Source organism: Myodes glareolus, chromosome 26 (genome assembly GCF_982192425.1).
Source record: "Myodes glareolus chromosome 26, mMyoGla1.1, whole genome shotgun sequence".
Taxonomy (NCBI): domain Eukaryota; kingdom Metazoa; phylum Chordata; class Mammalia; order Rodentia; family Cricetidae; genus Myodes; species Myodes glareolus.
In genome coordinates this window covers 35746898-35774279 of record NC_142051.1, presented here as the reverse complement: position 1 = coordinate 35774279, position 27382 = coordinate 35746898, and the positions used below count along the sequence as shown (strand labels likewise).

The 27382-nt window shown below is 44.0% G+C and overlaps 1 protein-coding gene and 1 pseudogene across 1 annotated transcript in view; one reads left to right on the top strand and one right to left on the bottom strand.

Annotated features, from left to right (window-relative positions):
• The window catches only part of Fgd6 (FYVE, RhoGEF and PH domain containing 6), a 121558-nt gene that overhangs the window by 17805 nt on the left and 76371 nt on the right, over positions 1 to 27382 (top strand). The gene's annotated exons all lie outside the window — the stretch shown is intronic.
• On the bottom strand, positions 7488 to 7666 carry LOC148117783 (Nuclear RNase P; annotated as a pseudogene).

Sequence of the window (27382 nt, the reverse complement as noted above, 5' to 3'; positions counted from 1 at the left end):
GGCATGTTCCTGTAATCAAAGCTCAGGGCTGATGGGGGCCAGAGGATTGAGTTCAAGGTCAGCCTGGACTATAAGTGAGACCCTGCTGCAAGAAAAAAGAGAGACAGAGAAAGAAAAAAAAGGGACTGCCTACTGTTTTCTTGGTGGCAAGGAGAAGTTGCTTTGGTGGTATAATCCGCCTCTGGTCATTTTGTTTGTGACTCTGTAGGAGAAGCAGTATTTGTAATTAGTCTTGACATTGTCAGAGATAATGTGTCACAGAGGTTGCAAAACCAGGTCTGGCTGCTTGTCCTGCCAGTGTAGTGAAGTGCCAGGACGTGATTTCCAGGAAGCACAGCTGTCCCCTGAAGTTACCTTTCCCAGTTTCTCAGAATTTTTTGTTTACGTCAAGATTCCCATTGGTTGCACTTGAGGGTGAGCTGGAATGTCGTTGTACCCATTTATAAAGAAGCCGTTAAAGTGGTTTTATGGACATGAGCGATGATGGAACTGCAGCTAGATCTAGTCTCGCATTCATCACATATTTTTGGTTTCTGCTACAGGAAAGGTTAAATAATAAACACCGAACAAAGACAGTGAGTTTTCTCTGAATATTTGAATTAAAAAGAAAAACAGGTGCCTTTAATCTTTTTATGTTCAAAATGGTATATTAGCTCATGTGGGTTCGGTTGAAAATTTAATGTGTTTTCCTTAGATCATTTATTTTGTCAGAGCCGCCTCTTGATAATATTTACATAGGTGGTCACGCTGGGACATATCCTGGTATCGTTTGAAACATTATAAAGGATCATAGACTTACTGGGCCTTTCTAAATCTAAGTAATTCTGAGTTTGTGATGGTTTGGCAGCTGCACATCCAAGTCCAGGGGCTGGGCCCAGAAGGAATGATTTCCTCCACTCTGCCTTCCTCCTAGTCTTCGGATGTATGGGCAGTCAGAGTGATCTTAGTGGGAATCCTTTTCTCTTCTGACCCCCCCATTCTCCCTACACCTACACACACACACACACACACACACACACACACACACACGGCTAAGGAGGAGGGAACATTCAGTTCAACCACTCAGATTAAGGGAAGAGAAGGGAGGGGAGACTCGTCTACAAATCCAGGTTTGGTTTACTTGGTGACAAAAGATTCCGAGGTCTTAAGTCTGTCAGGAGTTTGGGGATAAGGAAACTATTGAAGAGTCCTTCCCTCCCCCCCAAATCAAGTAGTTTGAAACAAATGATTATACCATTTAGTAGTTTTAGAATAAATATATGCATAGATATTATACTTTATAACTGAAGGAAGCATTACAAAGCCTCTATTGGCCTCTTCACTCATTGATTAATCAAAACCTTAGCAAGACTCACTGACTTTCCCCTACCAGGAAGGTGAGAAATTGTAAGAACAGGGCTCCAGCTTGGAGCTCCAAAACTTCCTTCCCCTTCCCATGCTGGTAGACGCCTTCTAGAGAAAGTCAGACTCTAGATAGCTTCATTCTTTCCCGTGGTGGGAAGACTCAGACTGACTCCCGACATAGCTCAGTTCTGTTGTGAAAGACACGATTACCTAGTTAGGAGGAGGGCTCACACAGTGATTACCTAGTTAAGGAGGAAGGCTCACATAGTGACTACCTAGTTAAGAAGGAGGGCTCACACAGCTGATTATCTAGTTAAGGAGGGCTGGTTACCTAGTTAAGGAGGAGGGCTCACATAGTTGGTTACCTAGTTAAGGAGGAGGACTCACACGGTGATTACCTAGTTAAGGAGGAGAGCTCACGCAGTGATTACCTAGTTAAGGAGGAGGGCTCACAGCTGATTACCTAGTTAAGGAGAAGGGCTCACACAGCTGGTTACCTAATTAAGAAAGCGCTCACACAGCTGGTTACCTAGTTAAGAAGGAGGGCTCACACATGATTACCTAGTTAAGAAAGGACTCACAGCTGATTACCTAGTTAAGGAGGAGGGCTCATACAGTGACTACCTAGTTAAGGAGGAAGGCTCACACAGTGACTACCTAGTTAAGGAGGAAGGCTCACACAGTGACTATCTAGTTAAGGAGGAGGGCTCACAGCTGATTACCTAGTTAAGGAGGAGGGCTCACAGCTGATTACCTAGTTAAGGAGGAGGGCTCACAGCTGATTACCTAGTTAAGGAGGAGGGCTCACAGCTGATTACCTAGTTAAGGAGGAGGGCTCACAGCTGATTACCTAGTTAAGGAGGGGGGCTCACACAGCTGCACAGGAACACAGAATCGTGTGACTCTGTTTGAAATGGATCAGGGAGGTGAATGTTTGAATTAAGCAGGCTCTTCAGTGTGCAGTTCGGGAGAGAGTTAGAGGGTGTCTTGCTACATTGCTCAGGCTGAGACTCCTAGACTCAAGTCGTCCTTCCTTCTCCACCTCAGCATACCACCAAACCGGCTCAAAAATGTGAAAGTATGTCCTCAGCACTTTCTTTCCTCGTACTATTTGACTCCTTCAATCCACTACTTCCTCTGCCCTACCTAAAGTCAGAACCAGAGACTCTCGGGAACTAGCCTAGCAATGCTCTTCCCAACAGCTACTGATATGGTGTGTAAGCAGAGTAGCCCGTCATTTCTGTTAGGCCGAGCCTTATGCTAGGAGCTCTTGCATGTGTCACTAAGACCTTACTATTCTGCAAGATGGATCTTACCATTTTTCTTTTGTAGCCGAGGAAACTAAGTAACTTGCTAAGGACATGCAGACAGTATATAGATAACCAGCTATTGAACTAGGAGTTCTGATCCTGTGGCTTACTGACTCAAATCGTAACATCTTCCTGATATTCTTCTCTGTTAGCCATGGTTTTGATATTTTATTATGTTTAATACTGGTGGAGGACTGTGGACCTTTTATCCAGGAGATACAAAGGAAAAATATTCCTGTTCCAAAAATATTCATAATACCCAGATTTTTCAAGCAGGAAGAACTAACTTAGCGATTGCTATATTTATGGTCAGGCAAGAGTTTCCATTCTTTGGAAACTGAATTATTTCCATTTGGTCTCTTTAGTGGTGGCTACCACTCAAAGCAAGTAAACGGTGGTTTCTGTCATTTCCTAGTTGAGTGTGGTCACTCATGACATGGAAAGCATTACCCATGACTTACATTCATGACATATAATACTTGGTTTAAAAAATATTTAGACAGGGTTTCTCTGTGCAATAGTTCTGACTGTCCTGGAACTTTCTTTGTAGACTGGGCTGACCTTGAACTCACAGATATCCTTCTGCCTCTACCTCTTGAGTGCTGGGATTAAAGGTGAATGCCACCACCTTTTAGTTGTAAAACATGCTTTTTAAATCAGTTGTTTTGTGTTCCTCATTTATGCTTTCAGGTACTCTTTTTTTAATCCTCCAATGTCCTCTCATTTAATAAAGTTAGTCACTATAGATTTCCCCAAAGTAAATAATTTTGTAAGACTAGAATACCTTATAATAAGATTGTATCTCCTCCTCTTTTTGAGACAAGACTTTATTATGTGACCAGCGTGGCCTCAAACTCTTGACCCTCCTGCCTCAGCCTCCCAGGCAGTAGCATGGCTGACATATGGTAGCACTCACAGCTGCTACGTATATCTGTATCTGGCACTACCATTATTATCTTAATGAAAAAGTGGGCTTAAATAACGTTAAGGCATTTTTCTCCCAGAGAGGCCGATGGTGAATAGTGGGCCTTGGGTGCAGGTGTGTGATCAGTCGGGACTGATGGAGAGACGCACGCTCCTAGACAGAACTGCTGGCACTATTGCCATGCCTGCCCCGTCGCTGCCTTGCTGCATTTGCCACTGACTAAGATGTCACTTCTCAGCATAGTTGGTTTTCCTTTCTTTTTCTCCACTTGGCATATCAGGTAGAAACTGACTTAAGAAGTTAAGTCGGCAGGATTGATCTTGGAGGGTGTGTGTTGAGGACTTAGTCATCTGTCTCATGATACCTTTTCATTTGGCGTAGTTCATCCTGCCTAGGCTCAAGTAACCATAGTTTGTCTCATTTCCAGCAAATCCGTGCCATAAGTCATATTTAAATGACCTCTGAGCACGCCTCTTGGGTATTTTTACACTATATACATACTTTAATTACCGTGCTAGTTGTAACAGGTTTCTCTCCAGTAAGCTGGATAAGGCTGGGTATACAATTAGGTAGATACAGGCACATGAAAGTACTCAAATTGTATTTCAGTTTAAAATATCCTGTAATTCAGACTTTCAATGGATTTGTAATGTTTTCTCAATTTAAACCAAATTAAAATCTACCTAGAAATGGCCACATGGTTGTTAGCCTGGTGGTCAGGGTGTTTCCTGTGGGAGGGTGTGTGAGTAGGGGCCCGCAGTGTTTAGTCGGCTGGTGTAGACACACGTGTGTTGTCCCACTGTCTTGTGTAACTCACTTCCTGCCTCTCTAGTCCTCCCACATTTCATGTGTTAAGGCAGGGTGGAAAGGGAACAGTGGTGAGCTGCTGTTCTGGCCTTTGGAAGGGCCTGATGGGCTCCTGTGTCCTCTGTCTGCAGATAGTCATCTTGGATGTCCAAAGATTCCTCCCCAACGACAGTTGACTTCGGAGGTCTCCGGTTCTCATGGAACCATTGGAGACATAGTGATATTTTAACTAGCTAATGGGGATACTTTCAGGTGGTCCCCTGTCCCCCTTAGCTAATCGGATGCAGTTGGATTTTTAGATTTTATTTGTTGGACTTTCATAGTAACTTATAAATGAAATTCATAGTGAAATCTATTTTTTTACTTTCTTTTTGAGACCAGGTCTCGCTATATTAGCCCTGGATGGCCTGGGCCTCTGTGTGTAGAGCTCACAATGAATCACTGCACCTGGCTTATTTTTTACTTTAGTAGATATTAATTAAGACAGTCCTTTAATTCCAGCACTTGAGATGCAAAGTCTTTGTGAATTTGAGGTTAGCTTGATCTACATATCAAGTTCTAGGCCAGCTAGGACTAGAGAATCAGACCCTTTCTCAAAAAAACTAAACCCTTGAAATCAAGAGGCATAGAATTGCCTCCTGTAATATCCATACACTAGGCAGCTCTTAGCCTCTAGAAATGGTTTATTGTTGTTCATGGAAATTTTTATTGATACAATTATAGATTGAAGTGTATTGAGGTTTATGTTGGGATTTTAAGCCCCACTAAACCCACTCAGGATTCAGAAGGACTGCTGTAGCAGGCGAAAACTGGCTCAGATATCTGAGGGTAAATAAATAAATTAGCTCACATAATTCATTTTTATCATGACTCATTTGCTCTTCCTGTGCTCTCTCCAGCGCTCTCTTAATGTTTTCCTTTTGATGTTTCTTGTTGTTCTTTGCTGGGTTTTGCTGTTCTACCCATTTCACAAGGTTTCCAGTTTATATACACATGCAGTTAATAAGCTTGCATGTTTTAGGGCTAACAGGATGGACAAAAGACTGACAGGTAGGCACCTTATGTCTCAGAAGGCGTGACCGTGAAGCTCCCCAGCGGATGTGGGGAGGATTAGGATGGATCTTGCCCCTCAGGCTAAGCATCCTGGTGCTGTATCCGCTGGCACCCAGGTAGAAGGAAACTCTTGCTCTGGGGCTGGTTTAGCGACCCAAGGATTTTTCCTGTATATTTTAGGGATAAAAGTGCAAGCAATTGATTTCCTAGACTAAGACCTTGTGTCAAATGAAAGGTGACAGTAAGTACCGAATATTGATAACTTGTTAGGGTAGAGAAAAGGTCAGTAGATTGCACCTTCCTGAGCCTGCTGCTAGAGAACTTAGGGCCACCCAGACCTGTGTATCAGCAAGAGCAGACATACTGTCCCTCTGCTCAATACCTCCTGCTTAGGGCTGCTTTCTTGTCAATCAGTCCTGTCAATAAGGATAATTGTGGGAGACTGACTTTATGTAGATTTGACTATGAGAATAAAGGTTTAGCTAAGTGAATGCTTACACACCAGGGCTTCATGGTGTGGGAAAAGTCATCCAACAGCCCATACAGGAAGAGGTTATCTCAGCAAATGATTTATACACTGCTGGGATGTTTTGGGGTGAATCCCGTTGTGGAAGGGAGAAATATCATGATTTCACAAGATTTCTGCAGAACTGACAGTGACTATCTGCGGGGCGCCATCCTGTCCAGCAGGAATGAACCCCACCAAAAACGAGAATTCCTTCTCTGGTCACATCTTTATTTGGAGCATTCCCTTGAGGAAAATTGGGGGAAGGGACGATAGAGCAGGGACGAGAGAAAGCTTAGAGAGAGAGCGTTGGGCCCCGAGGCAGCTGCTTTTAAACGGCGGAGCAGCCTGAACGCTGTCCCGATTGGTCAATGCCACTCTGCTGGTCTGAGCATGTGCAGGCAAGGGTGCAGGCAGGGTTGCTCAGCCCCACGTGGCTACCTCCAAACTGCAGGACCACCTGTGCCTCCAGGTGGCTCCCAACATCTCCCCCTAATTATTGTCTTTAAGAGCAATAAGGCAAAACTATTTTCCAATCTGGTCCCCACCTAGACGCAGCATGCCAAGGATATCTCTGCTCCCACCCATTCCTAAGGAAGGAAAAGGCAAAGTAGAGTAAGAGATAAGAGGTTGCACAGGGTGTTGCTCAAGTCGATGGTGTGAAACAGCTGCTCTTGGCACCGCCCAGAAGGTCATCTCTGCTGCCTCCGCACGAATCTTCCACAGCAGGACACTCAGCATCCACTGGGTCGTCTTCTTTATCTCTCTGGTCGGTCTCGCTGGCATCCAGATGTATGTCAGCATTCCTAGAAAAACATAAACAAAACTCTCCTCCCAAATAAACATTTAAGAGTACTAAAAACTCTCAGTGTAAAAATTCAGCACAATCAGTACTGGAAGTAGGCTGGTTTTGAACTTAGAGACCTGTAGGTCTCTGCTTCAAAAAGCAAATCTTGTTTGCCTGTACCAGCAAAATTTTGAATTAAAAATTAAGTGTAAAGAATGCAAGAGAAATCCTTTCTCTGGGGGAAGCTGTCACTGGTAGTGTAGTCCCCCTCTATTGTTTAAAAACCAAAGCAGTTGTCACTGGGAATTGAACTCAGGACCTTTGGAAGAGCAGGCAATGCTCTTAACCTCTGAGCCATCTCTCCAGCTCCCCTATTCAGATGGAAAAACCTCTAGGTAACATTGGTTTAATTCCAGCTGTTGCCTCAGGCAATAGGTCCGCCTTTCTTTGTTACCTAGGATACGGTAACCAGGTAAACACGCCTTTATTATGATAATCACGACCAGTTCTTTGAGGGAGAATGGGCGTAGCATCGATCATCTTACTACTTCCTGCTGACAAAGGGGCGATGTTTGGGGGGATAAATGTTTTTATCTCACTGAATTTTTTGGCGACAAATGTTTTTATCTGACTGAATTTTTGGCGACCTTGGCTGAGGGCGGCAGCAGCGGAGGCGGCGGCTGCCACAGCTCCGCCTCTGAAGCCCATTATGGCGCGCTCCGCATGGCCCCGCCCCGGGCCGTGCGCGGGCTCGCCGTTTCACCTCAGGCAATGAACTCGCACCGCCGGCTGTGAGTCTTTTTCAAGCTCCGGCGAGGGGGGGGCATCCGCCCACCCGTGGAGGGCCCGGTCTGCCCGCGCGCGGAGCCCCGTTCTCTGGGAACTCATCTCCGCCCGCCCATGATGCTATGGAAACACAGTTTTTCCGCAGAGCCGATTCAGCTCCTCTCTGCTTTCTATGGCGCCGCTGCTCACCACGCAGCTTCCGCCTCAGTCAGGCGAGTCCGCTCAGGTGCTGAAAAAGTCCTCCAAAAACCATAGCCCCGCCAGAAGGCCTCTGATGTCACACGGACTTTAGCCCGCCCGCGACCTGGCTATTCGCAGGCCTCTGCGGACTCCAGCAAATTTCCCGCCAGCAACTGGTTAGCATGGCCACGCCTCCCGAACGAGCTAGCACTGGAGAGTGCAATTTTGCGTCTCCCTCCTGAGTAGCTGGGATTACAGGTGTGCACCACCGTGCCTGGCCCACTTCCGTGTTTCTAATCAGGCATTACCGCTCAAAGGCGGGCCGGCTGCCGCCAGCACTCTCAGCACGATCAAGCAGCTTGTCTTTCTCAGTCAAAAATTAAAGTTTTTTGTACGTGAGAGCCAGAGACTGAGCTCTCTTATCAAAATTAGGCGAAAATCACCTCCAAAAGCTCTGTGGCTCTTTAAGAACAGGGAAGGCAGTGATCAAGCTCGCCTCCCTACGAGACTGTTGCCTCCAGTCTCTAACAGCGAGTACGCACGGAGGAAGCCGCGGATCTCCCAACCGTAAACCTCGCCCTTTTTGCTGCTGTTTACATTCCTCCTGCACTGAACTTAAGGGATTTTTCTTCCCCGTTGCTTTCTGTACCTTCTTTCAGATACCTTAACTTTGATTTTTTTTTGTATTTTCTTTTCTATTTAGGCCTATCCTTTGAAATTCCTTTTTACATTTCTTTTCCTCCCCTTTCTGGGGAATTCACAGACGTCACTCACCGCTCCATGTTCTCAGAGTTCTGAAATTCAAGGCTCTCTGTGTCCTGGTGTCTGATTTCAGCTTTTTTTTCCGGGCTTTCAGGGTCCCCCGGCGTAGTTGTCAGGGTCCCTCAGCGTCCGGGGTTTCGAGCACCAGTTGCGGGGCGCCATCCTGTCCAGCAGGAATGAACCCCACCAAAAACGAGAATTCCTTCTCTGGTCACATCTTTATTTGGAGCATTCCCTTGAGGAAAATTGGGGGAAGGGACGATAGAGCAGGGACGAGAGAAAGCTTAGAGAGAGAGCGTTGGGCCCCGAGGCAGCTGCTTTTAAACGGCGGAGCAGCCTGAACGCTGTCCCGATTGGTCAATGCCACTCTGCTGGTCTGAGCATGTGCAGGCAAGGGTGCAGGCAGGGTTGCTCAGCCCCACGTGGCTACCTCCAAACTGCAGGACCACCTGTGCCTCCAGGTGGCTCCCAACAACTATCCAAAAGACAAGTCTTCCCGAAGCTCTGTAAGTCAGGTTTCTGTTTAGATTGCACACTCCTGTGAGTCTGCCTAGTGGTTCGTCAGCTGTCCTTTTGCTCTGTAGTACATCACCAATGAAACAAAGAAATAATAGAGAGATAAGCTAAGCATACTTTGTGGTCCCTTAATGGTAACATTTTATACAACCTTGTGAAAATATCATAACTGGAAATTGACATTGATAAAATTCCCTGAGGTTTAGGTTTCTCCAGATTCTGTTCTTGCCTTTTTAAAGCCACACACCCCTCTGCTACCAGTCTTCACAATCCCTGATAACTGCTAATCCATTTAAAACATTTCAGCCAATCCAGTAATGGAATATAAAATGTGCCACGCGGGATACATCTTTATGGTATTGGCTTTTCTCATGAATCATGGTTCTCCATAGGTTTATCCAAATTGTATCTTATCAATAGGTCTCTTTTAAAAATTATTATTGCTGAGGAATGTCTGAGTCTTGAAGTGATACCCAGGCTTGTTTTGTTGTCTGGCTCTTGCAACTAAAGCTGTAATGAACATTAATTTGGGTTCAAGTTTTTGTGTTGATATGCATTTTCATTCCCTTGGATAAAGCCTTAACATTACACTTAATTAATATTCAGTTTTATAAGAAATTATGAATCCCTTTTTGAAATTTTCTTTTTCATTATTGTATGTGTATTGTGTATATGTTGGAATGTAAGTACATGCTGTAGTGTGCTCGTGGAAGGTAAAAGCCAGTTTTGTGATTGGCTCTCTACTTCCACCAGTGTATATAAACTGGTGGGTGTCGGGGTTGGACTCAGGTCATTAGACTTGAGCTGCAAGGTCTTTACCAGCGGAACCATCTTGTCAACCCAGAAATTACCTCACTCTTTTCTAGAGCAAGGGTGCTATATTGCTTTTCCAACAGCTCTATATGAGTGGGGGTGGGGGTAGTCCAGTGCCTCAGCATCCTGGCCAGTAGCAGGTGACTGCTACTGTTCCCAGTTTTTAGATTGTGACATGTGTGTAGTGATGTCCGTTGTACTGAGTTTTCATTTCCTTGGTGATTAATGAAGTTGAATATTCTTTCATGTGTTTGTCATCTGTATATACATTTAAGGGAATTCTTTATTTCTTTTCTTTTGTTCTTTTATTGGTTCTGGGAGTTAAAACCCCTGGGCCTTTCTTATGCTAAGCAGATGCTGACCCTACATCCCAAGCTATCCCTGTCTCTCTCTCTCTCTCTCTGTCTCTCTCTCTCTCTCTGTCTCTCTCTCTGTGAGATTTTCTAATGAGAGTTCTTGGTTTATTTTATTATTTGTATTACTATTTTATGAAGCTTAGGCTGGTCTGAGGTTCATCCATCTTCCTACCCCAGCCTACTGCGTGTAGGGATTACATTATATATCCATATCTGTTCATTATACTTGTTATTTACTTTGTTATTAAATCTCATTGGTACCCCACTAGGTAGAGAAAAAAAAATCTAGCTCTGTAGTTTAGTGTGTAAGACCTTTTGTGTCTGACCACAGTCAGCTTTCTCAGGCCTGTAATCTTATTGCCCACCTACAGTAATCTGACCGTGCCTGTTCCCCTCACAGCCTTGTTACACTGTCCACGAAACCCTTTGCCCAGACATTATTTCTTACCCTTCCGGACTTAATTCAGTGTTACCCTTAAGTATACGTTGTGGCTTACTCTTTGTCATTCTTTCTTTTAAGACAGGATATCATGTAGACTGGGCTGGCCTCCAACTATGTACCAGAGGATGACTCCAACCTCACATTCTCCTGCCCTCACCTCCAGGAGCTGCGATGACAGGTCTGGGCTGCCACACCCAGTTCTGCACAGCGCTCGGTGTGAAACCCAGGGCCCTGTGCCTGCCAGGCAAGCGCTCTCCTCCTGAGTCATATCCCTAGCCCTGCCTCTTCTGACGCAGGACAAAGAACAGACAGACACACTCCTACACACACTTTGTTGCTTTCTATCCATTTATCCAGTTTCATTTTCCGTTCTCCCGCTTCCTGTTCCTAGCAGTTATCTGTTTGCTCCCTTTAGTACACGGCCTTCATGATAGGGAGGACTGTGCTTTATCACTAATGCAGTAGACACTTGGTAAATGCCTATTGAAAGAACGAATGTGGCAGTACATTTTGTACCTCTGTGTCTTTGCTCTTGCCCTTAGGTATATTGCCTAACATATACCGCTCAGACTACAATAAAGAGAGTAGTGTTTTCTGTATTTTTACTATATACCCAAGCAGTGCAGGGTACCGTGTTCCTAGGGGTTTAGCGCTTACACAGAACTAATGTACCATTCTTTTGTAATACATCATTCTCTCCCTCTCCACCCGCAAATACATGAGAATCAACGTGAGAGGTTACAAGCACCTTTGGGTCATTGACCCCAGCTGATCCTGGTACAGATTAGATGACTACATCTGTGCAAATAGGAGTCAGGTTAAATATTACTTTTATTTGTATGAGGTCAGACTCTAGCTGCATTTCGAGTAAACTGGCGCTGCGCTGACCAGGCTTCCAGAACGCACAGGAAACACCTGTTCATTTGGAGCACAGTTACGTCGACTAGGAGAGCTACTGCTGCTGACTGAAGAGTGTTCCTATGGAGAAGAGCCAAATTAAAGGCCATTCGCTGTCCATCTTTATTAGTTCGTAGGGAGCATCTGACTGTACTGTGAAAAGGCTAAATAAGCATAAAAAGTTACTGTTGCCGGATGGGGTGGCGCACGCCTTTAATCCCAGCACTCAGGAGGCAGAGGCAGGCGGATCTCTATGAATTTGAGGCCAGCCTGGTCTACAGAGTGAGTTCCAGGACAGGCTCCAAAGCTACAGAGAAACCCTGTCTCGAAAAACAAAACAAAAAAGTTACTGTGTCTTATCTAAACCCCATGGTTCCTCTTCCCCAGAACTCCAGAGAGAAGACATTTTGATCTAAATCCCCACATACCCATAGAGCAGTTCCTAACAGTGTCTTAGGTAGATCTTGCATTCCTTACTTTTCTATGGCTCTGATAAAGCATTGTGACCAAAAGCAACTTAGGGAGGGAAGGGCTTATTTCACATCAAAACTCTCCGGTCCTGTTTGACCATGGAGGGAAATCGGGCCAGGAACTCAAGCAGAAGCCGTGGAGGAGTGCTGCCTCCTGACTTGCTCCCCAAGGCTAGCTCAGTATCTTTTCTTAACTGACTCAGGGCCACATGTTCAGGGGTGGACCTGTCCCCAGTGAGGTGAGCCCTCCAGACCAATTACTGGTCAAGAAAACATCCCACAGACTTGCCGAAATTATGGCAATCTAATGGAGGCATTTTCTCAGCTGAGGTTCATCTTCTCTGATGACTCTAGCTCAAGTCAAACTAACAAAAAACCTAACTGGGACAAACCTTACGATATCATGTATTATTCAGAAAGTGCAAAGATAATTGTGTAACTGAAAATCACAAGTTAAAAAAACACTCCGAAGACTGATGAAGTGCATTTTAAATAAAAGAACTGTCTGTGCGTCTTAAATGAGCTAAGAAAAGTAGTTTTAAAAAAATCTAGATAGTCTACATATAGTTTTGGAGTTAGCAAAAGTATACCAAGATGTCCTAGTAAGAGGCTTTCTGAAATACACACACACACACACACACACACACACACACACAATACATGTGTATTCAGGAGAAAAGAGCAATAAATGATTTGTGCCTGCTTGTGCTCAGCTCACTTTCTCTTTTTATACAATCCAGGTACCAAATCCAGAGAACAGACCCACCCACTTTTAGACTGGCCCTTCTCACATCAATTAAGGTAACCAAGACAGTCCCCCAGACTTGCCATAGGCCAGCTGAATGTAGACATCCCTTTTGAAGACTCTGTCCCCTGGTGATTCTAGATTCTGTTAACATATAAAAGGATCATTACAATGTCTCTCCTCTTAATGTCTTAAGTATTCTTTCTAGTTCTGGGGCTGCATAGTAAGCTCTCAACCAGCCTACACTACAGATTAAAACCCTGTTAGAAAAAAAAAATGATAACAAGAAGTGAGTTGGACAGTAGAGCCTGTTGTAGTCTCAGCACCCAGGCACACAAGCATGAGGAGCAAGGGTTCCCGGAGAGCCCACGCTGCAGACGAAGATGTCCTTTTTAACAAGCAGCGTGGAGAGACTATTGGTTCTAATGTTTGTGATGAGTATAAATGAAAAATCAGAAGGGCAAAAGCTTTAAGAAATGGATTTAAACTCGTTAACATACATAAAATCTTTCAGTAGTTTGGAATTTAAATACTACAAAAAGAAGCAGATGTGATCTAATCTACATGGGAAGTAGAAAAAGACAAGATCTCCTGAGTAAATTGGGAGAGGGTTGAAGGGGAGGGGAGAGGCAGGGAGGGGAACAGAGAAAAATATAGAGCTCGATAAAATCAATAGAAAAAGAAGCAGATGTAATTGTAGCTAAGTTTGAGAGCTTTTCTGATGCTAGAATAAGTTTAGGTATGCTTTTATCTGTGGTTTTTGCTGGTTAACTGTTAACTCTTTCACACAGTAATAATCTAAAGTGAGATCTCAGGCTCCTTTTTGTCTGTCACTGTAGTAGGTATCAGCTGATAGGAGCTCTAAGGCAGGAGAGTGTTGTAGTACATGCTGGAGGTCAGGAATGCAAGGCCAATCTGTGTTATATTGCAAGACCTGTCAGGGAGCAAATGAACCAAAGAGGTAGCAATTCTAAACAGTCTTAATTCTCGCCGAGCCTCACACTGTGAAAAAGTAGAACGTGTTTTGTGAAGCATTCTGTACTCTCCGAGGGAGTGTGTCCTCTGTGTGTCCACTCTGTGTGCCCACTGTGTGCCCATTCTGTGTGCCCACTGCAGTCTTGTCCCAGTACAGGTTTCTGTCTGCGACTCTGCTGAAATCCTCTGGGGTGGACTCTGTCAGTCAAATCTGTGTATATGAAGGCCGTTTGCAGGAGTTGGTACATCTTTCCGCTTTCCCATATTATCTGATGCTCAATTGGAAACATCTCTTCTTCCTTCTGTTTACTTGCAAAACATAAAGAATTGAGTGTTCCCCTTGGGCTGAGATGGAAGAAGAGATCTGGGGTACTAGAAGAGTTAGAGACTGCTGTCAGGGTGCTGAAAATGGTTGCTATGGTTACTCATAGCAGCGTGGTCTGACTGGTTTGTTGTTGTTTTCATTTATAAGGAAGACCAAATGGGAATACCTGTCTCCAACCCACCCTGCCTTTGATCTTTTCTTCCCAAATATTAAAAAAGAAAATGTTGTTAAAAGAAATGCTTAAAAATAATTGAGATTAGTAAACTTGGGCAGGGAAAATGGGGGATTTAAAACTATATGTTTAATTATAAAAATCATATGTTACATTTTAAATAGATAAAATAAAAGGTAAATATTCTCTTCATTCCCCTCTTGCTGAGGGAGGCTTTTTTATTTAATTTTTTTAAAATTGTTTTTGTTTTGGCTGTGGGTTTGTTTTTCTCTTCAGTATGGAAAGTTTCACGTAAATGGAAAGTTTAGGAGGAGTCAAACTGTCTCTGGAAGTCCATTGTTTGAAGAAAAGGGAAAGAATGACAGGCTGACTTTGCAGTTTGCTCAGGATCAGAACCCCATCTTCCTCTCCAAAGCCCGACCCACTGACTGCTTGTGAACAGGGAGGACAACATGTGCCCTGGACAGAGAGGTGGTACTGGGTGCTGCTTCCATCTGCTCATGAGTTCTGCTTCTCTTCTGTTTTTAGAAAGAACAAAGGTAGTTTGTAAAATGTTCATGCTAGGAGAGAAGTCAGCAGCTTGGCTTTATCCATGATAGTGGTTTTCAGTGTCAGCCATAGGCCCTTTTCTGCTTTTCCCATTCCTCAAGGTGATTGATTACTATACAAAGAGAGCTAACGGATGTGCTTAAGACCTAGTGGGATACCTCTGAATGAACCAGTGCTTTAGGTTAATGACTAAAATCCCTTTAGAAATAATTGACAGTATAATCTGGAGCCTGAGGATGTTACTGTCTGAGTGGTAAGCTACCGGGAAGCATTAAAATTAAACACGGAGCCCTAGGTGTGCTGCAAAGCTCATGTGACTTCAGTAGAAAGGAATTCTCAGACGGTTTGGTGGTTTGACTGGCGGTGAGCAGTTTCCCATGGCTGATAGTGCAGAGGCGCTTCTGAAGTAATTGTCCATACAGTTCTGGATTTCATGTGTCGTAGCAATCATTTTTCCTTCCATATTACAGATAGATAATACTATATAGGAGAGGATCCTAGGACAGGTAGACCAGTTCTCTGTACAGAAGCATCGTTTGTGAATTACTTGCATTGATTCATATAGTCTCACAGAGTTCTTTCAGGTGTGCCCCTTACTTTCTTCATTTTATGAATGAGAAAACTGAGGCACGGGTAGGTTAAACACTTACTAAATCTCATGAAACCAGTAAGTGCAGGCTGAGACCCAGACACTGGTAGTTTTGGCCCAAGCAGGTATAGTTAAACTGCAGACCAGCAAACTTTTCCCTTAAAAGGCCGGTGGGAAATATTTTATACTCACATAACTTTCCTCTTTCAGTTATCCAGCTCTGCCTATGCAAAGCTGTACAAATACGAACCCAGTAAAACTTTATTTGTAGGCACATCTTTGATAACATAAGCTTCATTTTGCAGTAGGAAGCAAAGTACCCTTGCTTCATTTCTAAATGCAGATTTTCATGCTTCATTAAAGTGGAAAAAGCCTCAGAGGCTGCATTTCAAAATTAAAGTTTTGGTGTTGTATAGGATTTTCACATGTCGGATAGTTTTTTTTTTTTCCACCCTTTGAAAGGCGACTTAGCAAGACAAGCATGGCAATCTGTCCTACAATGCCACATTCATGCGACTGAGATGGGATTGTAAATTTGAGCTTAGCCTGTGCTATTAAGACCTTGCATCAAAAAAAAAATTGTTAACTTTATAGGCATTATAAAAATAAATGTCAGGCTTGATACACCTAATTGTACTGGATTGTACTTATGCTCAGATATTAGGATTAAGTCTAATTTATTCATGCGATAAATAGAGCTTGGTTTGAACTAATTCTGGACTTAGCAGGGGTGAATAAGAATAAATCTAGGCTCTTTTATCTACTTGATAAACCCTAATGTCTTTCTCTTCTCATGGCTGTTTTGTGTATATATATATGTGTGGTGTTGTTTTGCTTTGCCTTTTTCAATTTACTTTTTAGAATTATTATTTCATTTTATGTGTGGTTTGCTTGCTTGTGTGTCTGTGGATCATGTGCATGACTGGATCCCGAGGAAGTCAGATCAGACATTGAATCCCCTGGAACTGAAGTTAGGCACAGTTGTGAGCCACCATGTGGGTGCTAGGAATTGAACGTGGGTCCTCTGCAAGGGCAACAAGTGGTCTTAAGCCATTATATAATCTCTCCAGCCCCTCCTTTTTTTTCATTTCCCTCCTCAAATCCTTTTATATGCCTCTCCTTGGTCTCTTTCAAATTTATGAGATGTTTTTCTCATTAATTGTTGTTTATACATACATATGTATGCATAAACACAGCCTGCTTAGTCTGTATAGTGTTACTTGTATGTACGTTTTCAGAGATGATCCTTTGGTATTGTCTAACATGTTAGTTGATGCGCTCTTTCCTGGGGAAGACTGTTTTGTTCTCAGCCAAGGCCTCTAGAGCTACCACTCTCCTCCCTGGCTTCTCCTCAACTCTTGTTTAGGCAGTCGTGTGGTGAGACTTTGTGGCTGTAGCTCCTGACTTCCCTAGGAGACACAATCTCAAGCAAGCTCCCTGCTCCGTTTGCTCTGGCGTGTTTCCGCTCCTCTTCCTGGATGACCCCTGGTGTCAGAGTTATGGTGCAGATACGTCACTTGGGACTAGGCTCTACAACTCTGCATTGCTACTGCTTGTGATTTTCTGTAATGGTCTCCATGTGTTGCAAAGAAAAGTCTCCTTGACGAGGGGTGAGAACTACACTTACCTGACTAGACCCCGAAGATTAGTTAACTTGTATTTATTTATTGTCTATTGCATATGATGGATTGCTCACATTATTTCATTAAACATTAATAGCAGGTGGTATTCTTTCAGTTTTATAGTTGAGAGGGGCATTTAATTAGAAAGCTTAAATAGATCACCAGTTTTATATTTAGACAAATGAGAGGTGGAGCCTGGCTTCAAATACAGGTGTGTTTTGGACTGAGACAAGTTTTCTCCTTCTCTACAGAGGACCGCTTTCCTTTTGTTCCTAGCATGATTGGTGCTGTAAAGAAATGCTTGGGATCCTGTTCTCAGTGGGTCTCTATATCTCCCTTCTAAAGTGCATGTTTATTTTCACTTCCTTTAAATTCTCCCTGACTCTAGTTTTAGAAGATGTTATCATAGTTTGCTAGAACTGACTGTCAAGCTTTTTTTGAGGGGGTGGTTCTCAAAGATTCTAAAAATAAACAGAATTAGTCAGCAGCGTAGCTAGTGGAAGGTGCAGTGATGTGTAGGATGAAGAGAGTGGAGAAAGTCAGGTGTAGTAAGAAGCACATTGCTAGAATCCCTGTACCCAGCAACGTGAGTCAGGAGGATCATGAGAACAGCCCAGCCTACACAGCAGGACTCTGGTTCGAAGAAACCAAAGAATAGATGGCAAAGGACTACTGCTGTATTTGGTAGAACACTCAGCCCACATGGGTGAGGCCTCGGGTTCTGTTCCTCGAGACTGAATAAAAGGAAAAGAATGGAGGAAAACTTCTGCCTGGTGCCCATTGCATTCTCCAGTTTTGAGAAAATTGGCCCGTGTGTCCAGGATAAGGTTCTGTATGCATCTTTGGTGTTATTGACCCATAGCTGTTCTAGAGTAAGTCGATTTTTGTTTCAAGACAGGCTATCTTGGAACTCACTTTGTAGACCAGGCTAGCCTCAGACACATAGAGATCTGCCTGTCTCTGCCTCCCAGTGCTGGGATTCAAGGCGTGTGCCCCCACTGCCCGGCTAGAATAGACATCTATCAGTGTTGTGTCTTGTCCCTATGGAAGAGAAATGGTGCCAGTGTTGTTCGTAGGTATCTGTGAGTAAGGAAGTGAATTAAATCTCTTCATGAGTAACAGTCTAACCCTGCCTGATGTCACCTCCTTGCAGGCGCAAGCACCTTTCCATCCTTCTCCCTAAGGGGAGTGGTCCTTACGGTTGTGGTTGCAGCTTCTGTTAGGAAGCAGGTCTGCATAAAGCAGGATCTGGGAGTGAAAGCAGATGTCCTTTGGGTGTAGCTACAGTTTGCTTGTAATTTCTCATATTTCATTACAGTGGGGTCTGTGTGTGACATAACATTTAACATGCGGTAACAGGGAACATGCCACTTTTCTCTAATGTTATGTTAATGCCTTCATCTTGAATATTGCTCGAATTTATCAAGAGCCTGTTTAGGTATCTTTACGAAATACAATTGGGCATATACAAAGTCAACTTTAGACACCCCTCAATGTGGTTGTTCAAGGTAGTTCTTTTAGAAAGCACCAAATGCACCTGCTTTTGCACCTCGCTCCTAGAGTATGGCAGTCTCCCTATTGGTTGTTTTAATCGCCTCCTCTCTACTTTGTGAGTTAGTGAGTGATGGCTTAGCCTAGGGTTATGGCTCTGGCTGCACACACATGGCTCTACACCTACTGAAAGTCAGCGTGCATTCACAGCTGGAGACAGAGAACAGCAGATGTCATACAACACTACATGGGAACAAAACGAACCCCCAGGAACTGTGTGAGGCAGTCGTTATATATCAAGAAGGTGGAGTGAACCCGTCCTATAGGTGGTTTATTATGATTGATTTATTCGAGTAATTCCGTAGACTGATGGATAATATGGTTATTTGGTTTGGCTGAAGACCTTCAGTGGCCACTGGGATTAATTAGGATTACGATGACATGACATTGGAGGAAGCAGTGTGGCACATACCACTGACACAGGACGAGTCATCGCCACCGAGAAAAACGACTCACAGGGTGAGCTTTTATTTTGAATCAGTTTCACCTCCTGGCCTGGCCTGGCTCTTCTTCTAGCTCCTTCCTGAATGCTAGATCTTGGCAAAGCTGTGAGGAAAGTAAGGTCTGAATTTTCAGCACTTTTGGGGGCAGTGAGTGTGTGTGTGTGTGTGTGTGTGTGTGTGTGAGAGAGAGAGAGAGAGAGAGAGAGAGAGAGAGAGATTGCTTTGACTGCCAAACCACTGTTAGCTGAAACCATCTCTGGTGTTTTACAGAGATACTAACCCCCTTTTCTCCCCCTCCCCCTGCCCAGTCCTCTCTGTCCAGGTCACTCTCTGTGTCATTTCCAGCCCACCTTAGGACTTTTATTTGCACCCTGTCTCCATCCTCCTGCACTCTGGATGCCTTTGCTTCTTGACTTGTCTTTTCTCAAATTCAGCCCTCTCATACCTCCTTGACTACATCACCCTGAATGGGTACTTGGTGTTTCTGGTTTGTTTTCTGGCTCTACAAGCCACAGTGTCTCCCGTAGCAGGTTCCCTGAAGTATGTCCCTCCTTTCTTCTCCCTCTCTTTTCTTGGTCCTTTGTTTTTTTCTAGCCCCCTCCCCCTTTGGTTTTGCTGATTGGCTGCTAGTGCCTGGCACACGGTAGGTCAGGGCTCTTACCACTAAGTTACATCTCTGACCTTTATTTTCTTTTTAAAAAATGCTCCCTGTCACTATGCTTACCCTAAATCCTTTTCCTTTATCTGGTTAGGCAGGCCACACTCAGTAGGAAAATAAAGAAAAAAAAATAATTGATAGTTTGAATATTATAGTTAATTATAAAATTATTTTATCCTCTAAAATGTTAAATAATAGATACATAATAGGCCCTCAAGTGATTTTTATTGAAATAAAGGGCATAGTTGCCTATATTGTAAGAACTATTTGATGTATTTGAGGAATCTCTGCGTCTATGGAAGCACATGTGCGTGGGTCTGCAAGCAGGAAGCATTCTTGTGGGGTCATCTCGGCCTCACTGTTTCTAGTGGCCTTTATTTGGTCTGGTACTAAATAAATACTTAGTATTTATGTCATAAAGAGGTAAAATGAGAAATAATTTTGGGTTTATTCTGCCTAAAAAGCTTTTATTTTTCAATAAAACAAGCATGGGGGGCTGGAGAGATGGCTCCGTGGTTAGGAGCTCTGGCTGCTTTCCCAGAGTTCCTGAGTCGAATTCCCAGCGCCCACAAGGCAATTTCCAACCATCTGCAGTGATATTACTGTGCCCTCTTCTGGTGTGCAGATGTCCACGCAGATAGAAGCATCCGTGTGCATGAGTAAATAAATCTTAAGAAGAAAGAAACATCGGTTTTTGAACTGGATTAGAGGCCGGCTCTATTTTATTGACAGCAGCCGGAAGATGAGTAGAATGGTTTTCTGTTTGTCGTAATGAAAAGGCTGCAGTCTGTGTTGCTGGAAGCTGATTTTAAAGACTCATTCCCCAGAACCTTCCAAATTCAAAAACAGCAAAACTGCTGGTACGTGATTGCTCTTTTAGCCAGTACTTGTTTTGTTGTAGATTTTATTTATTTAGTTAGTTTTAAGAATTCTTTTCACTTCTAGGCTAGAGACAGCACAGACCTGACCAGGCTGCCTCCTAGCTAGGCGTGGGGAGCAAGAATGACTATGGGGACAGTGCTGAGCCTTGAGTTCCTTTTATACCTACTGGGTGAACCGGGTACCGGGAGAACTCACCTTTACTTACAGGCCAGGAGTTCCCTGATAGCCAGAAGGAGCATCATGGAAGATATAGCACACCACTGTAGCATATTCACCTTGGCACAGTCTACAAGTTTTATGGCTACTCTTTGGCCCCAGAAGACTGTTGTATATTGACCTCTGTGTTTTTTAAAACCACCCACTGGCTAACCTGTGCTTTTGGGAGCTAGTTGATAATGTAGCTCAGAGGTACAGTGTTTGCCTAGCATGTATGATTTGTATTATTACTGAGGGATTTGGGCCAAATAAACCCCCTACAGACTAAAGGAAAGACATAGTCTACGTATCTGTGTATTCTGAGAGTTAAAAGATTTCCGGGCTTGTTTTTGTGTGTTTGTTTGTTTTGTTTGAGAGAGGATATCTGAGTACAGACTGACTTCCAAATCCCTGTGTACAAGGATGACCTTGAACTCCTAAACTTCCTGCCTTCCTTTCCTAAATTTGAGGATTACAGATTATACTACCACAGGATTTAAAAGAGAATTGTTTTTTAAAGGTTATTAGGCAGTAAATATGCAGACTTCTAAGCCTTGAGGCTGGATAGAAAATGAGGTGTAAGAACAACACTTACACACATGCATTCATGCTTTGAACTTCCTTTCAGGTGTGATGTGTAAAGGATGCTTATTTGGTTTGTTTATTTGATTTTAAGACAAGGCTTGACTTTATACTAGTCTAGAACTATATAGCCCAGGGTGGCCCTGACCTCACCATCCTTCCGCCTCTGTCTTCTAAGTGAGTTTACAGGTATGTACCACTATAACTTGGTGTGGTGTGGTCTTTGATAAAGCAATAACTAACTTGGACAACAGCTTGTTTTTTTTTTTAAAATGTAGCAAAGTGAGTAGAGAATACAGCTCAGTGGTAGAATGTTTTCCTATCGTGCTCGAAGCCCTGGGTTCAGTCCCGATCACTGCTAAAAATCAGAATGCACCTAAGTGTTCTTTCTTCAGAACTTGAACCATCGTGTTTTCTGAGGCCCTCCAGGGAGAGCCTGTGGACGTGTGTCACATGTGCACAGGTGCCTATGTGTTCTTAAATATATTTAAAAGTACGTGTGTGTGTGTGTGTGTGCGTGTGTGTGCGTGCGTGTGTGTGTGTGTGTGTGTGTGTGTGTATAAGGTACTGAGGATCAAATCCAGGGCTTTACATATGTTAACAAGGTTGTACAACTGAACTACACCCTCAGTTCTGAAAAGCACAGTTTTGAGACTTTTTTGAATATTTATTTTTCCTCTAGATAGTTGGGAGCACCCAGCCCATGTCCTGATTTTGTAACCCACCAGAGAACAATCAATATCATTCACTGTGTATAAAGACCTAAGACATTTTTCCAGAAGGTTCTTAATAGTTGATCATATGGAGTGGCCCAGCTTATTTCGTCTATTAAAGGCCATTGCTAGGAACTCCTTTTAAAATAGCCTCTTGTTAGTTGAACCTTAACAGCTTTTAACTTGACTATATAAAAGGCTGTAGGTATCTGTGTAGTTGCTCTTATTCTTTAGAGCAGTGGTTCTCAACCTTCCTAATGCTGTGACCCTTTAATACAGTTCCTCATGTTGTGGTGACTCATAACCATAAAATTAGTTCCATTGCTATTTCATGCCTGTAATCTTCTACTGTTATGAGCAGTAATGTAAATGTCCGTGTTTTCTGATTGGCTCAGGCGACCCCTGTGAAGAGTGTTTTGATACCCCAAAGGGTAGAGACCCACAGGTTGTGAGTCACTGTTTTTGATATCCTTTTTTCTCCTCCTTAAGTCTTTTTCAGAGTTGACCTGTGAAGACTGTAAGGTATCGGCTTCAAGGTTCAGATTCAGATCTGGTTTTGTTTTTGCTCAGGAGGTGCAGTGTGAAGAATCCCAGGAATCGACGCATTCCTGGGAAGGAAGGGCTTGGGATGGTATTTATAAGGACGGACGTGGGACTGGAAACCGAACTGTGTCTGACCAGACCCATCACGGAAGCCCATTTTCTTTCTTTCTCTAACAGTCTCTCAGAGCCAGTTTTAAACCACCTCTGGCTCACATTTCAGGGAAGCAAAGTATTTTTTCAAGCCACAGAGCTGACTTGCTAGTTTTTAAAATGAATTTATAAAAATTTATGTGTGGGATGGCGCACGTGTTCCCCTTGGACGTGCATGGAGGACAGAGGACAGTTTGAGGAAGTCCATTCTTGGTTTCCACCGTGTCCATCCCAGGAGTGACTTAAGACCTTAGGCTTGGTCTTACCTTTACTCACCGAGCCAGCTCACTGGCCCAGCTTGATAGTTTGAAGGCTCGATTGCTAGCCCCTCTAAAATTTATGAAACAAGAACCGCTAATCGTGTATATCCTATAATTTTTTTCATTTGGTTTTTCTTTCCTTTGGGTAGCTCCTACTATCCTTTTAACTCTTTAAGGGCTTTCGTTCTGTATTAACCAGCTATTAACCTAGAAGGGTTCATGCACTGTTTTACCTGTGCTCCCGATTTGTTTTTAACTGACATCAGGATAACGAAACTTTCTGCTTTCATCTTCTCTTATTTCCCTGAAACGACCTAGATCTTTCCAGGTTGTCCTGGAACTCACAGTTCTTCTGCCTCAGCTTCACTGGAGAAGGTTTAAGTCGCAGGCATTCACCATCGACCCAGCTGATGAAACCATTGTGTCCTGAAATTAAAACGACATGTGCTGCTGAGCATGTTAATGCAGACCTATATCCCAGCACTCCTGGAGGTTGAGACAGGTCCATTGAAGTTAAGGCCAGCCTGGGACGACAGGCTCTGTCTCAAGAGGAAGAAGAAAAAAAGAGGGAGGGTGGGGGGGGGCAAGAAAAATATCGCTGTAGGGAGGAACCGCGGACGACTCCATTTATCTCCATGTAGAGTCCATTGCTGACTGTGGACCTCGTTCAGAGATAACTGTTCCTCTAACGGCTATCTCCTGGCTTTTAGGGCACCACCCAAACTCCGCACATACTATCCTGTGTGTGGAAAACCTAAAAATATGTCCCAGGGATATGTGACTCCTAAGAGGTCTGCTGGCAGGTGAAGTGACCAGTAAGCCTACTTTGTAAGCTGGGCCAGGTTTTCATAAAACAGTGAAGAGCACTTGCTTGTAGGGGAAATTCCAGAGGTACTGCAGGACTTCAAAGGAGACTTGAGAAGAGCGGTTTGGGGCTAGCCTTTGTAGCACAGCAGTAGAGCCCCCGCAAAGCGTGGGGTTCATCCCCTGCACCACGAAGAAAAACAAACAAAACCAAACAACAAAATGTGAGAAAAGATTTTCACGTTTTTGTTGCTTGATCCATGGTTTTCCTTTGACTGTCGAACCACGATTTTATACGGGGAGTGAAGTAACTGCTTCGTGGTGAAATTATGAAGCTGTTAGTCTTATGTAATAACTGATAGCTCGTTAAAAATTAAGTTTCCCATGTAATGTTCATCCTTCAAGTCTCTTAATCTCGCATTTCTGCTCATTCTGTGATACACATGAAAGCAGCCCAAGGAAACACAGCCCTTAGACACAGCTTGAGAGCGGTTGACCAGAAGTAAAACAGCATCGCGCGCGCATGCGCACTTGTTCTCCTCAGCTTGGGTCAGGGTCGAGGGTAGAAGAAAAGGCTGGAGTTCAAATTTACAAGCTCTGACTCGGTAAGGAGACAGACGCATTATCCTGAGCTGCTGTTCTCAGAGTTGGGAGATGCTTGGTGGCTAGGTGACTCACCCTGCTTCTCTGGCTGTCTACTGTGCTTTCACCCTTCCCTTGCTGAGGTACCAACGCAGAAGGGTGTTTCTCTGGTTCGACTCAGCAGGTTTATGTTCTTGCGATCTGGAGGAAGCCAGTGAAACACTTTCTAAAGGAGGACCTGTTGCTATAAAGTTTTATATACACTTTGATGTGCTTTTCCAGCTGAGAGAGAATGTTCTGTCCACATAGAGTTTAGCATGGGGAAATTTTAACTCTTAAAAAAACTGTATTTACAAGACTGTGGCATTTGAAATTGAGGGACGGTGACTATCAACAGGTGTTGGTTTCTGGCTTGGTTTTTCTCTTGACTTTCTAGAACTCCGTCTCTTCCAGAAGCAAATCTGATTTGGAGTGGGTGCCTGAGGGAGGTAGAACTGGGTGTGTGTTCTGCTGTTGAAGCTCCCGAGTCCTTACTTCACTGTTCCCGTGAACAGACAGGAAGATGTGGAGGAAACCCTGTCCTGCCCCGCCAGTCTGCAGAGCAGTGCTAGGCGTTGCTTTCCAGGGTAATGCAAAGCATAGAAAAGTTCCACACTGCAGGACAGAGCCCGCTCGCTCGTTACCAGAAGTCTGAAATTATCAAGGTTGACTTGGAAGCTGTACTTAATTACATGGGTAAACAGTTTAATAACTGTTATCAAAATAAACAAATGAATGTAGAATCTGAATGCTGTCTTCCCCATGGGCCGCTAAGCCCTTTGTTCCTTATTCCAAGTCTGCCCTGGCTGATCCAGTGCCTTCTGCTGGTTCCACTTACTCGAGTCATTCCATGTCAGGTCTTTCACAAGACATTGTTGTTGTTTTCCACTCTTACAAACATCCTTTCCTCTCAGTCCCAATGTCCCCAGCTTTATCCTTCCACCATTGAGAACTGTAAAAGGCAGCCTGGCAGTGGTGGCGCACGCCTTTAATCCCAGGAGGCAGATCTCCGAGTTCAAGACCAGCCTGGTCTACAGAGCAAGTTCTAGGACAGCCAGGGCTACAGAAAAACCCTGTCTTGAAAAACAAAACAAACAAGACAGGTGAAAAGTACTTGTGGAGATATTCCATGTCAGGCAGCATGCTGGGATTCAGCAGAAAACACAGCAGTCCCTGCATGTTAATGAGAAAAACTAGTGATTGTGTTGCTATTGGCGGGAAGTGGTTTAGGGCCCAGAAGAGACAAAGAAACCAATCGGTGATGGGGTGGAGGGGGTAAAGTGAATCTGGGTCGGTTTTAGTCAGCAAGCAATCTTTGGAAGTCAAAGTATCACAGTGTTTTATGTCAGTAGTCTGGATTCGTGAAGTTTGGTTTTCCGTGGTATTGGAATTGACCAAGGAGCTTGTAGAAGCCGGAAAAACACTGTGCCTTTGCCGTCCAGCCTTATGCTCAACCCTGTGCGTATTTACAGCTTCTTTCCCTGCTCTTAAGTAGTGACTTTCGCACTTGCATTTGGGGCCTTGTTTGGTTGTCGATGTTGTTTTCCATTTTGATTTTAGAGACCAGATTGACCTCAAACTCATAATCCCCTTGTCTCGTCCTCCTGATGGCGAGCTAGATTACTGGTGTGTGCCATCATGTTCTCTCTTAAATTCCTAAAAGCAATGACAATAACTAGCTATCTTCTTATGAAAACGCCTTTTAAATGGTTGCCAGAGAAGCACCTTTCAACTCTAACCAGAATCAAAGCCCAGGGTCCTCATCACTAACCACCTGAAATCCCCGTGTCCAGAAAAACCCTCTGATGGGGTATGGAAGAAGTTTCTAGAACAGTTTCTAGCTCTACCTGGATCCGGATCCTGCAGGTCGGGGGAGGGAGGGGCTGAGAGCTTTGCATTTTTTAGGAAGCTTCCAGATGATGCCGGTAACTGATCAGAAATGCAACCTGTGCTGAGATGGCAAGGCTAGAGGGTCAAGAGAGTAAGGAACGAAGGTGAAAACAGCTGGGCTGGCTGTGAGCTCAGTGAGAGAGCTGTTGCCAAGTACGCACTGAGACCCTTCTCTGGTTCCCAGCACAGCCAACCCCCCCACCCCCACCCCGAACCCCCCCAAAGGTGAAGGTACATTTTCTTCTAGCTACATGAATAGGCACTCTGGTCTACATCTTATTTGCTTTTAATTATTCTAGCCAATGCAAATCAAACACTAATAACTCAACTAAACTGGCTCTCGGCCCTGCTCCCAGGAACAGCTCATTTTGTCAGTGATCTGACTGGAAAATCCCTGCCTCTCTCCCACCCCAGGATGTGAGTCTCTCGCTTGTCCAGGCCACCTATGATAAAGGTGTGCATCCACCCAGTTGAGTGATAAGAGGCCCTGGCCACTGAGTAACAGGAAGCCAAGTGCTTGGTGGTAGGAGGTGTTCCTTTTGGCATTTTGCCTAGATCCAACTGGTTTGTGTAGCCGTTGAACTGCAGGAATGGTTTCTGAAGCCAGTCTGTTATTCTACAGTGTGTCCAGGACCTGGCAGGAAATTTATCCTTCACTTTGAAGACTCACGTTAGAAATGCTTGTATTTGGAACTCTGGCAGTTGAGTGACCTGCCTGTGACCTGTAAAAGAGCCACAACAGGAACGGAATGCAAATTTCTCTTCTACCAGAGTGTTCTTCCAGAGTGTTCAGCTCTCTTAGTGGCCTCACCTACTTACTCTATTCGGGACATGCTCTGGTAGACTAGCTGCTGACGCCACCAGGAAAGCAGTTGGTTGTTTTGCTCAGACAGTTCCCACTGTGCCTGAACTCAGATGGTGGAGTTATACCCAGCCGGGTCTAGATAGGCAGTTCTAAAAACATCTTGTTTCTGAGTGTGTACATCCTATGTCGGAATGATTCCCATCTTCTGCCTGGGGAACTTGACTGTGGAATTCCCCTTGCAGAATGGATTGAACCAGTGGCTCTGAGCCGCCTGAGATCTGCGTGGACACACGTGAAGCCTCGCTGAGATCAGGCTGTCAAGGAAAGGCTGATAAATGGCCTGGAAGTGCTTTTC